General features: G+C 43.3%; 1 protein-coding gene across 14 annotated transcripts in view; it reads left to right on the forward strand.

Annotated features, from left to right (window-relative positions):
- ATXN1 (ataxin 1) overlaps positions 1 to 12464 on the forward strand; it is a 380804-nt gene that overhangs the window by 83927 nt on the left and 284413 nt on the right. For all 14 annotated transcript variants that reach the window (XR_014147496.1, XM_081827636.1, XM_081827640.1 and 11 more), the window contains one exon: positions 8795 to 8916. The gene's annotated coding sequence lies outside the window, so the exon portion shown is untranslated. The remainder of the gene's footprint in view (positions 1 to 8794; positions 8917 to 12464) is intronic.

A 12464-nucleotide genomic window follows, 5' to 3' on the forward strand; every position in this document is an offset into this window, starting at 1 on the left:
TCATGGGATAACGTGGATAGTCTGCTTTGGGAGGCAGAAGAATGTTCCCATTAGGCACCTTTATTAGTGTGGGCTCCAGACTAATTAATCGAGCAGCTACTCACTTTGAAACGGAAAACGGAAGAAGATACTTCATGATTTTTTTGGAATAACAGCCAGAGAAGAATCTGGATTACTAAACCGTGAACTGGAAACGAGGAGTTAAGAGAGAATCTTTGGTGTCAGACAGAAGTTGGAGTCCTAAATCTGTCACTTAGCCCCTTAAGTACGTTATTTAGCTCTATTCACCTCCATTTCTTCATTTAATAAAGGTAGAACGATGCAAATGTCTACCACCTGGGGTGATTGTAAGGCCTAAAGGAAATAATGTAATTTGAGGGTTTAACACTGAAATTTTAGCTATCGGGGCACCTGGGTGGCTCACTCAGTTAAGCGTCTGACTTGATTTTGGCTCAGGTCATGATCCTCAGGATTGTGAGATCGAGCCCCACGTTGGGCTCCACGCTCAGGGCAGAGTCTGCTTGAGATTCTTTCTCTCTCCTTCTACCCCTGCACCTCCCCATCTTAAAAATAAAACAACCCCCCCACAAATATTAGCTATTACTATTACTATTATTATTGCATGTGTACATTAACACCCCAAAATAGCCAGTGTTGTTTAGTCGTTCTTAAATAGTTAATGGTTTATGATTACATACCTACCTTATTAACTGATTTCATGAAACAGGTCTTTCTGAATCTCGGTCAGGGTACTTAAAAAGTTTATTGTCTTCAGTTAAAACAAATCCTTAGTAGATTATTAAAACCTGGATTATTAAAAGAAAGCATTTGCTAAAGAAGTCTAAAGTGAACACCTTTCCCAGATTCTTACCTGGAAGAATCCGAGTAAACAGACGTTTTCTTGACAGAGTGCCCTTTCCTACTGGCCCTTCATGGCTACCTCTAGCCTACACGCTGACCAGACTACGTATCACAGAAAATTGAATTCAGAGGCACATTTGAGAACTTAACTTTTTTCTGTTAAGACAGATATATATTTTTTAAAGATTTTATTATTTTATTTTTTTAAGTAGGCTCCATGCCCAGCATGGAGTCCAAATGCGGGGCTTGAGCTCACCACCCTGAGATCAAGACCTGAGCTGAAATCAGGAGCTGGGCCCTTAACCGACTGAGCCACCCAGGCTCCCCTGTTAAGCCAGATATAAAAGAGATTTGCAAAAATTTAAATCATTGTTACTCTTCTTACTATTGTTACTCTTCTTACTATTTTGGAAAATATAGTTGCTTTTTCATAAAGATATTTTATGTAACATGCAATTGGTATATTAATATTTATCGTAAATGAATTAATTTTAATATATTTCAAATTATTCGCAGTCTTAATTTCTAATACCATAAATATTGTTCAATACCATCTGCCTAATTAAAAGCTCTTTGGGATCCTCAATACATTTTAGGGATGCAAAGGGGACTTGAAACCATAACGTTTGAGAACCACTGACCTCGTGTATTGTTTACTAGGTTGCATTTTGGTCAATGCGTGTCTGCTGGTTGCTTACTTTTTCTGGAAAAAGTCTTCTGTGGTCAAACGTATTTTGGGCCAAGCTGCATGCTTTCTTTCCTCCTTGAGATTTACAATACCTATCAGTACACCAGTGTCCCTCAAAAGTATTTCCCTGATGTATCCCAGTCTTTGTTGTCCTCATTTTATTTTTAGCATAACATGATGTTTCACCATGGAATACATGATATATGCTACCCTCTCCCCGTTTTTTAACACGGAGCACTGGGTGTTATACACAAACAATGAATCATGGAACACTACATCAAAAACTAATGATGTAATGTATGGTGATTAACATAACATAATAAAAAAACCCATACAAATTCTTCATTATACTTTTTTCAACAATAAAAAAAACAAAAAGCAAGATTTATCAAGTACTTTCTGTCACATCCATACTTTACTTAGAAGAAGGCCCATGGAAGCTTACCAATTAATTTGACGGACTCTCTTTTTTTAAAAAGAAAACCACTCATCCTTCATCAGTGGACACTATTTTGCGCATAATCGTCAAAGCTCTCTTTTCTATGCAAACACATGTGCTTGTGAAACTGTTTTAGACATTTTTGTGTGTTAATCAGGAGCATCTGCTCCTTGGGTCATAAGACAGCATAATGTCATCCCCGCACAAATTGTCCAAATTGCAGGTTAGTCCTGACAGCCTAGCCGCGGGGCTGTTACTACTGTTCGGTATTTTTAAATGGCAAAAAATACCTGTGGTGATGCATCATATGCCTTTATAAAACACAGTCGCTTTTTGTAACAGAAAGATTTATAAATGGCAGTGGGTTTTTTCTTTTTTTTTTTTTTAATGATTCTTTCTTTCCATTGGTTGTGAGCACAATCTTCACAGTTAAAACAAAAGAAAAGGATTCCACCGTATGGATGAACGTGTTCCCGGCTACTACGTGATGGGCATTCTCCTCCTAAAAAATAAGGAGGATACAGTAGCCAGCAGCAGTCTCCTTTCTGACCACAGTGCCTTTCTAAATTTCTATGAAAGTACAGAGATCATTTCTTTGACTTTCTCTATTTCACATGTCTGTATCAGGGAAAAAATGGGAAAGTCTTAATTTGTTATAAAAACTAAAGGGACAGTAGTAACTGTACTTCATGTAGTTCAAAAGCTTTTGTTCTTGATGTTTTGGTCTTACCAGTTCCTACTTAGAAACGTAGTATTGTTTGGGGGGCGCCTGGGTGTCTCAGTCAGTTAAGCATCTGCCTTCAGCTCAGGTCATGATCTCAGGGTCCTGGGATCAAGCCCCCCGTGGGGCTCCATGCTCAGCGGGGAGTCTCCTTGTCCCTGTGCCCGTCTCCCGCACCCCCCTCTCTTCCCCTGCTCATGCACTCTCTCTCTCTAATAAATTAAATCTTTTTTTTTTTTTTTAAATATTTTATTTATTTATTTGAGAGAGACAGAGATAGTGAGAGAGAGCTCGAGCAGGAAGGAGAAGGAGAAGCAGGCTTCCCTAGGAGCAGGGAGCCCGATGCGGGGCTCGATCCCAGGACCCCGGGATCATGACCTGAGCCGAAGGCAGAGGCCTAACCATCTGAGCCACCCAGGCGCCCCTCTAATAAATTAAATCTTAAAAAAAAAACAAAAAACAACCATAATATTGTTTGAATCCTTAGTGACTCTGTTGGCAACTGGAAATCAGTTTTCCCTTATTATCTAAAAAAATTTAAGCAGAAATACTGTGGCTATCTTATCCAGTATCTTGGTGTTTTTTTCACCACTGAGTAGTTTTAGGGAGAGCTCTTTAAAGGTGCAAAAGGACAATCAGTCTATAGGAATTTATATTAAAGCATTTGCAAACTATTCTGGAAATTCTCTCATAGTTAAATCAAACAGATGAACCGGATGGGAGTTAAAGGACCAGAGGGAGGTTACTCTTCAGATGGCAAGAGGCCACCTTTCCATCTTCAACAGTTGAGTATATACTGTAATATATTTGGGATATCGAAAGTAGAATTGTAGAGCTATGTGACAAGAAGTTTGGCGAAGATCACACTGGCCCTTGTTTGTATAAAATCTATGATATTAGCACTTCCTGCAGTGGAGAATTCATGTTTCAGGTATGCACATCCGAGGTAGAAAAGGTTATCTTCGAGGGGTCTTGTCTTGCAATCTCAGAGAGCCTCAGCTCTGGAGTCAGATGGCCTGAGTTGGATTCCCACCTCCATCACATATGGGTGGTGTTGGGCAGGTGATGCAACTTGTTTGTGACTCAGTTTCTCCAACTGTACAAAGTCGTATAAAATTCCTAGAACAGTGCTTTGCACATCATAAGTGTATTAGTTATCTATTGCTGTGTAACAGATTACCCTAAAACTTGGTGGCTTAAAACAACAAATAATTATTATCTCACAGTTTCTCTAAGTAGGAACTAGGGCACACTTTTGATCAGTGTCTCAGGCTCGGGACCTCCGTAACATTGCAGTCAAGCCATTCATTAGCCCAGGCTGCTGTTTCATCTGAAGGTGAGGTGGGGAGGAGCTGGGATCTGCTTCCAAGCTCATTCATATAGATGCTAGCAGGCCATGTGGGCCCCTCCACAGGATGGCTTCACAGCCGGGCAGCCAATCCCCGCCCCCCACTGTGAGTAACCCTGGAGAGAATGTTCTAGAGCATCCAAGATGGAAGCCAGTTTTGTCACCTAATCTTGGAAATGACATCCCATTGCCTTTGCTGCCCTCCGTTTGTTAGACGAGAATGGCTCAATCTAGTCTATACTCAAGGGGAGAGGACTATACATGGGCATGAATACCAAGAGGTGTGATCTTGGGACCCACCTATGACAGTTACTCATGCTTTAACTTGTGTCTTATGTCCACATGTCTGTGAATTTCAAACTTTCACATCCTACTGGCTACTTGGTATCTCCCATATCCTACTGTCTATGTGGTATCTCCCCAGGATGTCTATTAGGCAGCTTAGACCTGACATGCAAAAATGGAGCTCCCAACACCTGCTTCTCGAACCATGATCTTTTCTGTTTTGGTGAATGGCAACTCTGTTCGTAGAGATGATCTGGTCAAAAACTTGAATGGATCCTCCTTAACTCTTTTCTTTCTCTTATACCACTTATCAACTTGACCTTCAAAATATATTCTTTCTCTTATACCACTTGTCAACTTGATCTTCAAAATATACCTAGAATCTCACCAGTTCTCACTACCTCCTCCCCTAGTAATAAGATCACCACCTTATTAGTCCATGTATGGGGTGTCTCACCTGAATTTTTGCAGTCACCTAACTGGGCTCCCTGTTTTTAGCCTTATCCCCTTTTGGTCTCTTCTTCCCAACAGACAGAATGATCCCTTCAAACATAAGGCAGATCTTTATACCACTCCATTCACAATTCTCAGGTCTCTTCCTGTGTCACTTGAAGTAAAAAAGTCAGAGTCTCTGTAATGGCCTACAGGGCCTCTCATGATTATAAAATTATTTATCTGTGTTTAATTGTATAAAATGACATATATATGTATAATAAATACCCTATATTTGTACATCTGTGGAAACACACATTTGTATGTTTAATTATTTATTAGAATTTATTTTCTGAATTGTGTAAGATGGGGATCTGACTCTTTCCAAATAAAGAGCTAATTTTCCCAGCCCTGTTGATTAACTAGAACACCCATTCCCCACTGAAGTGGTATTTCACAATGAACCTGTTAGTTTCTTTTTTTTTTTAAAGATTTTATTTATTTATTTGACAGAGAGAGACACAGGAGAGAGGGAACACAAGTGGGGGGGAGTCGGAGAGGGAGAAGCAGGCTTCCCGTGGAGCAGGGAGCCTGATGCGGGGCTCAATCCCAGGAACCCGGGATCATGACCTGAGCCGAAGGGAGACGCCCAACAGCTGAGCCACCCAGGTGCCCCTCTTTTTTGTTTCCTATGCTTTGTCTAATTGTTGAATTTTAGAATGGCGATGTACCTAACAGGTCATGTAAGATATAATTGTGGTTTTTTTTTTGTTTTTTTTTTTAAAGATTTTTATTTATTTATTTGAGAGAGAGAATGAGATAGAGAGCATGAGAGGGGGGAGGGTCAGAGAGAGAGGCAGACTCCCCGCTGAGCAGGGAGCCCGACGCGGGACTCGATCCCAGGACTCCAGGATCATGACCTGAGCCGAAGGCAGTCGCCCAACCAACCGAGCCACCCAGGCGCCCCAAGATATAATTGTGTTTTTAGAGATCTCATTTGATATGGTATACTCCAACACGTATAAAAGCCGCTTGAATTTTAATTGGGGATTAATTATGGAGAACTTTTACTTATATCCCTTTATTTGATAGATAAGGAACTAATTCTACTTAGGAGATGGTGCTTAAATTGAAAAATCCAGTTAGTGGCAAAACTGAGATGAAAAGAAAGAAAGAGAAAAAAAAACCTCATGGGTTTTTTTTTGTTTGTTTGTTTTTTTAAATAATTATGTTTTATTTTTTATTTTTTATTTATTTATTTTTTATTTATTTGAAGAGAGAGACACAGCGAGAGAGGGAACACAAGCAGGGGGAGTGGCAGAGGGAGAAGCAGGCTTCCCGCCGAGCAGGGAGCCCGATGCGGGGCTCGATCCCAGGACCCTGGGATCACGACCTGAGCTGAAGGCAGACGCTTAACGACTGAGCACCCAGGCGCCCCACCTCATGGGTTTTGAGCCACTGTTTCTGACACATGTTGATCTACTCCGCTGCTGCTGCCTATTTATAAGTGTTTCAGAAAATTATCACAAAAATGCTTATCGCATTTCAGACCCTGTAAGGATATCATCTGGATTGGAATTCTTGTTTATAAAGATAACTTTCAGTGTTCAGGCAGATCTGTGAATGCTCTAGTCCCCTGGTGTTCTTTTCTTCTTTCTAGACTTTTGGTCTTATCTCTATTTATAGCTTCAACTGGCAAACAGGAATGGGTAGGCGAAGGAGATTAAACTCAAGCCAGTTTGTTTTGTTGGTTATTAGCAGCACTGCTGAAAAGTTGGCTGAAAGAGGAAAGCATATTGAAATTATTGCTTAAAAGGAGGGGTATAGAATGTTCAGTGGTTTTTCTTTTGACAAAAGTCCTCTCCCACGTGGTGCATTATGTGTAATTGAGGGTCGGCTCTAGATCACAAAATGAATCACTTCCAACTCCTTCACATCTACAGAGGTAAGAATGGAAAGTTGTCACTTAGATCAGGCCTTGTTCCCCCTGTTTTTCTGTGTTTTTTTTTTTTTTCTTCTCTCCAAATAGTGTGACTTGCCCCTCTGGACACCTGGCTTTGGCAGCCAGGGAAGGGCCCTGAGCTAATGAGGGAACCATTCTGCCTCTCCCAGATAATTTTGCTCCACGTGGTGACAAAATCTAATCCAGAAATGGATGTCTTTCTTTAGGCAAAAGCAGCACAGAAAAAGAAAGAAAGAGTACCGCGAGAAGGTACTGAGCTTCGGGTAAGCTTTTCGAACCAACACCATACTTGGCATTCAGTGAGTCAGTGGGCATGAGTGATTAAACCCTGAGTTCGCTCAAGGCCCAGATTAACTTGTGTGCCGTCAGCCACCCTGGGCCGGCAGCTTCTTTGCAGAAGAACTGTGAACCAGACGACAGAGACCCTCCCAGTTAAAATACCACGACAGAACACTGGTAACAAATGAAAGAAAGGCAGCAGTTTATTTTTAGTAAAATAAGATTAATATCAGCCAGTAACGCGCAGTGGGCTCGCTTAAGTCTTCCTCCTCCCTTTAAAATTCTGTTTTTACCCAAACGGTAAGATAAAGACAGTTTGTCATGCTTTGAACTTCCTGGCTTATGTTGATTTGTAGCAATATGTTACTGTTACACATTTGAGTGGGAGCGGAGTTACATTTCATGAAAGCCGCTCTAAAAACTAATAAAATCGTGACAACCCCACTTTCAGTGGGTATTGATAGCATCAAGAAAATAAAAAAGACTGCCATTTTCAGGCAGTCGCTCTTCCAACTAGACTGAAAATATAATGGGCTTTAACTCAACTCACTTGTTTAAACATTACCCAAGAGCAGCTTTCTCTTCCTCCTCAGAAGTTCTGAGTGCCTACACGCATTTAACCACAGATAGACACAACCCCCCAAAAGTTCTTCTCAGACCCTTTGAGTCTTCTATAAAGTAATAGCTTCAGAAGGCTTTCAAGGAATTGATTATTCACGCAGTCATGAGGCATGAAGGTATACCCTCTCTCTTACAACCGGGTCATGGGATGATGACCTGGCGGTGGCCTCAGGACCTTTGGAGATGCGTAGGGTTTGGCGTCCCAAGCGGGATGCAGTCATCGTAGTGAGAGAGCTGGATGGCAGTCTTGCAGTGTGCTTTCAAAAACAGATGAGGAAGAGCTAGCAAGAGGCTAGAAGAGGCTGCAGACATCTTTTGAAGACCATTTCCAGGCTCAGATGGCCATTGTCAGAAAACGGTGGGGTGGACTTGTCTGAGCATCGGGGGAAGCTAGAACAGCACTCGGTGACAAGTGAACATTATAAGCTCACAAGGCAGAAGAGAACTTTTCAGAGCCACACACAGTTCTAATGTGTAGGCTTTTGTCAGGTGCTCTGAGTAGGATAAAGAGGCATGCATATTTTAACCAATCATTTCGTATTCAGCGTGTGAAGTAAATGCTACTTCCAACTTGGCTGGGGCAGTTCTTTACCGAGATGTATCGAGTCAGAGTGAAAACCCATCAATTACCTATTTGTGGTGCAAAATAGAAAATTTCCTCTTTCTAACACTGCATCTTTTTTTGGTTCAATCCTAACAGCATTTAAAGATATTAATAGTAGCTCAGTGAGTCTGAGTCTTTAATGGGCAGAATCAGATGAATTTTAATTCGAAACAAAACTTTCTCCTCTTCCTACCCTTGATGACTACACATCAGTTATCTTGAATTATTAAACATTGTGAATCCTTCTCTGTGTACTTATTTCAGTTAGTAAGCTTGAAATTTTGCGGGCATGTTCCCAGTGGTATATATCATAATTTTCAAGATGTACTACCTACCCCAGCAGGTGCTCTGTTTCTTTCTTCCTCCCCCGCTCTAGTATTTCAGGGCTCCATAGGTAGATGAGTTGTGTGATTGCTTCGTTCTGATAATTAACATGCTTGTTTGAGGTTATAAAATATACATCTGAGAGAAGCCAGGGATTTCCCCCTGAATACCAACTAACTGCTTGAAGTGGCATTTTTCATTCTGACTTGTTTTGTTTTCTTTTCTGTAGCATACTGGAGCAAAATGAAAGAATTTATTCTGAGGCCTCAGAAGTCATGCTGCTACAGACCATGAGCAAGAAGGAGTGGACTTCAGCCTGCACGGATGGTCTTCAAACACAAACGGCTGTGGGTAAGTCATCCAAAGGACTTGGCATTCATTAGCTCTAGATTTCATCAATCATCGTTTATTATCGTGTCTCAGGACAGCTTATTCAAGTGCCTGGCTATTTCTCTACAGCCCAAGCAACAGGTTGTTTGAGAAAATGTTGTTCTAGTGATGGAGAGCCAAGAGAACAACGAAATTTACTTAGTGTGTTTGTTCCTGAAATTTGCAAAGCAGTGGGATCTGAGTACATTTGTGGTTAGAAAAGACCAAAAAGGAGGGGAAAAAAAATCTGAACAACTGAACACACAAATGACCAACAGACTAGGTCTTCCAGACATTGCTTTTAGCTGAGAGCATAAGGAATTTATCACACACGAGACCGTCGATTTGATCTGATGGCAGATTTCTTACCCTGTAGTGAAGTATCAGGGTGGGGAGGGTGAGAGGCACTGGGGTTTTCCAAGTCTTACTCAACATATATTTATTGAGCACCTTTTAACTACATATGGTGCCCCTTATGAATACACCCTTGGTCTAGGGGTGGAATTCAAGGCTCCAAACTATAAAGAAATAATAAATGATACCAAGATATTGTGGATTTCCAAGGAAGTTTAATCAGCCTAGTTGACCGTAGTTCTTAGAAACAGTCCTCAAATGGAAGCCAGTTCTCCCCACCTAACTTGGTGACCTCAGCCAACTTACTCATCCTTGGGGAATGGGTCACTTCTAGAAAACTCCAGTGTGTGCCTCAATGACCTCCAAGGTCTGTTGCAAATCTAAAAATTCGACAGTTCACTCTGCTGAAATTAATTAAACAATTATCCCCTTTGATTCTTAGCCGAATTGATTGTGAGTCCTTGGCAGGTCACCTTTGGCAGGGAGGCTCATTGGACAGGCCATTGTGGAGAAAAGGGGCCAGGTACTTTGGGGTCCTTTCTCCATACTTGTCTCTACGATCTTCTGAGCCAGGCCTTTGGTCAAACAGGCCTTGTGGTGTCTGTGGTTAGTGATGTATTCCCTTGCAGCTTTAAAGCCAACGTAGCACATTGTTACGTGAATAGAATAGAATAGAACAGAATATTGTCATTTAGTTTTCTTTTTTTTTTTTTCTTTAAAGATTTTATTTATTTGACAGAGGAGAGACAGCGAGAGAGGGAACACAAGTACGGGGAGTGTTGAGGGAGAAGAAGGCTTCCTGCTGAGCAGGGAGCTGGATGCGGGGCCCGATCCCAGGACCTTGGGATCATGACCCGAGCTGAAGGCAGCCGCTTAACCGACTGAGCCACCCAGGTGCCCCTGTCCTTTAATTCTCTGTCGGGGATCTCACTCTTCCTTCTCTGTTTGCTATCACTGTCTTACGGGTTATCTGCCGGTCCCTTTTTCCTGTGGAGCCCCAAACTTCGTTTTACATAGAACAGAATTTATTATTTTTCTTTCTGACTAAACATCCCATTTCCAAAGCGAGCTATGAATGACACTTTAAATGATGCTCAGATGTCACTCTTGTTAGCTGCTGGCTCTCTGCCTCCAAGTGGTGCCTTATTTGGGTTTCGTGACAGCATTTTTTTTTTTTTTTTTTTGGTCTTGCAAGTGTTAAATTATGAAGTGCAGGAAACCACATGAATGTGGTGGAATGAAAAGGCGAACATGGTGTTATCTGGAAATGCCAGTGTTATGGTTCTCCTGGTGACGGTCACCTCCCTGCACTCAGCATACGAAGCCTGTTTACCTGCTTGGTGGCAGTCTTCCAACTCCGGTCTTGATCTTCAGTCATGCTGTCTGCCATGGCCCCCTTGTCACACTGAGTCAGGAGGTTTGGTTAAGATGGTTGCACGAGGCTGTCTCTTTCTATGCAGCTCCTGCCTGCCTGCTGAGCCGGCTCGTCCACAAAGTCTTCCTGGAATGCTCAGGCCTCTGTGCACTCCTGTAACATTTAGAACGTGCAACCTATGGGGACGCCCGGGTGGCTCAGTTGGTTAAGCGTCTGCCTTCAGCTCAGGTCATGATCCCAGGGTCCTGGGATCGAGCCCCACATCTGGGAGCCTGCATCTCTTCCTGCTGCTCCCCGCTGCTTGTGCTCGCTCTCTCTCTGACAATAAATAAACTCTTTAAACAAAAAAGAAGGTGCATCATTAAAAAAAAAAATCTATGGATATGTAGTGCTTGTGGGTGTTTGCTACCACCCCGTCTGGGTTGCAGACTGCCTAAGGGCAGGAATCCGATCACAGCCCCGCGTTTCTCAAAGGTGGTCTAGCCCCAGGATCTCCTGCAGCAGAGCCACCTGGGCATGTGTCCTAAAGTTGCAGATTCAGCAACACTAGGCTCAATGAGTCAGAATTTCTGGGGATGTGCAGCCCGAGAGACTCGCCGCAGATAACTCTTCTGCACACTGAGGTTTGTGGACAGCAGTGTGCGTCTACTTGCTCATCCTCTGGGCCTCCTCACCTGCAGCGTCGGCTCTAGATCTGAGCACGTCGTAGGTGCCCAGGAAGTATTTGCTTGTTGATTTAAGCAGCACCCAACTATGGTGGTTGCCTTCATCCTTCAGTTGCTCTTAGCCTTTTCGGGATGTGAAGTCTGCATATTCTCTGAACCCTCAAAAACCCCGTTTTGTCCAAAGGTGTAAAGTCCCCTCAGTCAGAGGCTGTTCTGGAAACCTTTCAATGTCTCCTTCTCTTCAACCAGTGACTCTGACTGCCCCCTGTTAGGGGCGGCGACTCCTGCTGCATACGGCCCAGCAGTCGTGTCAGCTCCAGGGAGAGGGGCCCGGGCGCCAGGACAGGAGGTGGATCTGAGGGGGGAGCGGTGCTCTGGGATCCCAGACGCTTCATCCTCCGATCCCAAGGCCACGCCTGCTGCCCTTGGCAGTTCATCGTGAATGCTGTTTCTTTCAGCTGTTAGGGCTCGCAGGTTGTCCATTCCGGTGGCAGGAGAGCGATCCCCTGGTGAAAAGGGATCAAGTTAAGCTGCGGTGGACACACATGAAATCATCCTCAGTGCCAGCAGCAGATTCGGGATTTGAATCTGATGACAGCAGCCTGCGGTGGTGACCCCGGGCCCCCCTCCCTCCCTCCCCCACCTGCCCCAGCAAGGGCAAGCCTGGCCTTGGATGATCCAGGAGAGATTTGCAGGGTGGCATCACTTCTAGTGCAGCTCCTGATGCCCTTGCTGGCAGGTGCAGCCCTGGGAGGAGATCAGGCGGAAACCAAACAGAAGACCTCAGAGAAGCCTAGCCAGCCGGTAAGGGAACCAGTGGGCGCATCGGGACATTTATTAGCTGTGAAGACAACCACTACTGCCTGCATCAAAGCTTTTTTTTTTCTTTTGCAACTTTTGTTTGTTTGTTTTCACTCTTGCTTCGTCACAGTTTTACTTAAGAGAAGGTGTGTCGATCTTGAACTGTGTTAAAAGGCACATTCAGGCACAGGGACGGGAAGCGTCTTCTCCCGGGCGTCCGTCTAATCCTGGCGACGGGAGGTTTGGGGAGCGGGAAGGTATACCAGAACGGATTGGGAAATGGAGTTTTGTTTTTTTTTTCTCATTCTCAGCTAAGGGAGGAAAACAAAGCGCAG

The sequence above is a fragment of the Leptonychotes weddellii genome, chromosome 8, assembly GCF_054177405.1.
Source record: "Leptonychotes weddellii isolate Sample4059 chromosome 8, ASM5417740v2, whole genome shotgun sequence".
NCBI lineage: Eukaryota > Metazoa > Chordata > Mammalia > Carnivora > Phocidae > Leptonychotes > Leptonychotes weddellii.